We start from the raw sequence: 3844 nt of genomic DNA, 5'->3' as shown, positions 1-3844 counted from the left end.
TGACCAATTAAGTCTCCAAAGAATACCAGAAGAACACTTTGTAGCCATAATTGGCCATAAACATTGTTGTGGTAAATTGACAAATATAGATATGGGAATTTTTCACGCTCTAATGCAAATGTTTGAAGTATTGTGTATATGTGTAGTGTGTGAATAAATGTCTTTTCATGTATTTAGAATCCATAACCTCCTAACGGGTTTTGTATTTAAAAATTTTTGTGTTCTATTTTTATGTTTTTAATCTTAAGTAAGATGTGTGAACTGTTTAAGGTCACCAATTTCTGCACGCCAATGTGCTGTTCCTTTATAGCATAAATAAACACAACACCCACTTAACTTCAACAATTTTTTTTTGTTTTTTTTTATTTTATAAAAAAATTAAAATGTTAACAAAATTAACAAAATAAAATTATAGGACATTTTCAATAGCCTCAATGTCGGCTATAACATCCCTTAAATGGGCTTTTAGCCGCCCTAAAAGTGCTGGCAAAGTGCTGGGATCTCCAACTGCAGCATCTGAAAAGAAGAGTCAAAGAAAACATTAATAACTTACTCACATTACCTATTATACAAGCAGGGCACAAAGCACACTTTAATGCAGGCCTGTCCAAACTGAGGCCCTCCAGCTGTTGTGAAACTACATATACCAGCATGCCTTGACACAGTTTTGGGGTCAGAGAATGCAAAACTGTGTCAGGGCATGCTGGGATGTGTAGTTTCTCAGCAGCTGGAGGGCCGCAGTTTGGACAGGCCTGCTTTAATGCCTAAGTGACTACATCATGGCTGTTTTAAGGATAAATCAGTAGCAGAACAACACACAAGCCTGCTCAGCAATGTTTTTTTGTTTTCTACAAGAAAGTGTACCACACCATGGGGTACATTTACTACTACGGGAGTTCTATTTAAGATGGGACGTTGACCATAGCAACCAATCAAATTATACATATTATCTTGTAAAAGTGGTCAAAAAAATTACAAGTATAATCTTATTGGTTGCTATGGGCAACATCCCATGTTAAAGAGAACTACCATCTTAGTAAATGTAACACCATGTTGGCATTCATTCACATCTGGAGTGAAGAGAATGCAATTTTGGGGGGTTTGGCCCTGCATCATCACACTGCATATCAACATCTTCAGAAGGACAACATATCCTAGCATGCCCACACTCCCTGAAAGCCGCCCTTACTAAATAAGGTCAAACAGGTGTTGAAAAATCCAATAAGCATTTTGTGAGTCTAACTTTCACACCACAAATCATTGTGTTGTTAGGCTGGCTAACAAAGTGAAGCATGTGATTTGAAAGTGCAAACATTATGAATACACAGGCACAAGTGTAAAATACTAACAACATACTAAACTCCACTCAGGTAGAAATGTTAGCCTGAAAACTGAGCACATATAAACCATGTTGTCCTGGCAACCCTGTTGAACTAATGAGTGTCGACCTAGAGTGGACACACAAAACATTGCACACATAAACACTACATATAATGACACTCACAAAAATTTAAATGCAACATGTACACCATGAATAATAACTCAAATATTTTTCCTTGGTAGCACATTTTAAACAGTACAACAGTGCATGTTTTGACATTGTAAGTGTAAGTAGGTAATCATTATTTTAAAAATGTTAAAACACTTACTTTCCTCTGCAACATGCTGAACCCCACTAATTTCATCAGGGGCTTCTTCTGCCCATTCACTGGGTGGGGAAGGCAGCTGGATGGGGGAAGGAGGCTGGATGGGGGAAGGAGGCTGGATGGGGGAAGGAGGAGGGATAGGGGAAGGAGGCTGGATGGGGGAAGGAGGAGGGATTGGGGATGTATTTTCTGTGGGTGGGTCTGATTGAGAGGGCGAGGGGGGCGGAGAGAGTGTTTGGCCAATAGAGGGTGAGGGGGGCTGAGAAGGGGAGTTGGAAGGAGAAGGAGAAGGGGACTGGGAAGGAGGAGAAGGGGGCACAGAAGGAGAAGGAGAGGTGGGCTGAGAAGGGGACTGGGAAGCTGAGGGGGACTGGGAAGCTGAGGGGGACTGGGAAGCTGAGGGGGACTGGGAAGGGGAGGGGGACTGGGAAGGGGAGGGGGACTGGGAAGGGGAGGGGGAGTGAGAAGGGGAGGGGGGTTGAGAAGGGGAGGGGGGTTGAGAAGGGGAGGGGGGCTGAGAAGGGTCCTGATGTTGCCTCCCTGCATCAGCTTGCCGTTGTGGTCGTCCTATAATGATATATGTATTATATTTTGTGTTGCATGTAAAATTTCATAAACACCATTTGTCAATTACACTGTTCTGTCCCATGTAAAAGACACAGGGCTAACATTTTTTTTTTTTTTAATCTGTTGATGTTGTCCATAGCAACCAATCTGATTATACAAAACATTTTTGATGCTCATTACTGAATCTATTCCCTTGAGTCATATTGATTGGTATAGGCAACATCACCAGATCACTATTCAAGCCACCTTATTATATTGACACAACTGATCAAGTTATTTGGTACAGTTTCCAGCCTGTGTATTAATTCTGTACAACATGCACTTGTTTTGAATCACTTTGCTACAGTCAGTACTGTTTGCCCTAACCACACACACTGTCATATTTATTAAACTAGTTCAGTCAGTGTTGCAATTACAGACTACCACTTAGTGTAAATTTGCACAATTTTTGCTAATAATCTCTGTTATGTAATGTAACTTACTGCGTGCACGCATTTGCCGGTTTTGCTGGCGGATCTCCGCCAACAGCTCCGGAGTCCTCCTGCGTAGATCACTCCATCTCCGTTCTAATTGGATGATGGTCCGCCTGCTGCGGACGTGAGTCCTCAGTAGGTGGCGGACCTCCGCGTAGGCCTCGCGCTTAACCCGATTTGGGATAAAGCACCCTACGCGGCGGTCCATCACCGCAACCAGGACGCGGAGCTCCCGCCTGGTGAAAGGTGCTGCGCGCATCATGGCAATGGCGTTTTCCTTATTTGGGCATATATTTATAGTGTGTGTTGGCATGTGATTGGTCTAAGATATATGGTGTCATATCAAAAAACTTTATTTATGTGTGCATTGACAACACTATTGCTGGCTGCAGTGCTGTGAAGAGTAGAGGGGTGTTCGCTAGAGCGGAAATACGCAGTCGCAGAAGTGTATGCCAATAGTCACCTATTCGCACAATTATACACACACACTTTTATGATCATAAAAACTAAAACTGTCTACTCACCACTTTTTGTATGAGCAATCAGCTGCACAGTCACAAAGTGAACAACATTTAGTAACATATGTTGTTTGTTAATTTCCAGAAAACAGGAATGGAAATAAAAAAAAAAAGATTAAAATTTTGAACCAACTTGGAAAAAACAAAACCACAAACACACATTGTAAGGTTAACATGTTTGAATATTTACATAAACAAATATGAATATAATCACACACACCAAAACAAATACACAATGAGCTTTCAATAGCTACCTTAATGACATCATAGCAAAATTCACAGAAACATACATTGTTTTTAGATTTTAAAAATGATAAAATAAATATAAAACTATATCTGAAATATTCTTCCACAATGTGTGCCCTTACTTGACTGCCCCTCCGGGAAACACTCCCCCCACCGTATCTCCGCCCAACCCCTGGCTCCTCATCAGGCAATTCCTCTGTTTGAGGAAGCTCCACGCGACTCCTTACAGCGATGTTATGGAGGATAGCGCACAGGACCACTATTTTACTTGCCATCTCCGGCGAATACATGATGTCACCACCAGTGCGGTGGAGCACACGAAAACGTCCTTTAAGGACACCAATTGTGCGCTCCACCAGCTGTCTAGTGGCAGTAAGCGCTGAGTTAAATGCCA

General features: G+C 41.9%; 1 long non-coding RNA gene across 1 annotated transcript; it reads right to left on the bottom strand.

The window, feature by feature from the left end:
* Positions 1-435: 435 nt before the first annotated feature.
* On the bottom strand, positions 436-3364 carry LOC135058019 (uncharacterized). The gene is made up of 3 exons (XR_010244538.1): positions 3211-3364; positions 1650-2213; positions 436-516 (listed from the first exon to the last, which is right to left on the bottom strand). It is a non-coding gene; the product is annotated as an uncharacterized LOC135058019 (long non-coding RNA).
* Between the last annotated feature and the right edge of the window lie 480 nt (positions 3365-3844).

The sequence above is a fragment of the Pseudophryne corroboree genome, chromosome 3 (genome assembly GCF_028390025.1).
Source record: "Pseudophryne corroboree isolate aPseCor3 chromosome 3, aPseCor3.hap2, whole genome shotgun sequence".
Classification (NCBI taxonomy): Eukaryota; Metazoa; Chordata; class Amphibia; order Anura; family Myobatrachidae; genus Pseudophryne; species Pseudophryne corroboree.
Note: the sequence above shows the minus strand (reverse complement) of the source record. Positions and strands in the feature narration are given on the sequence as shown.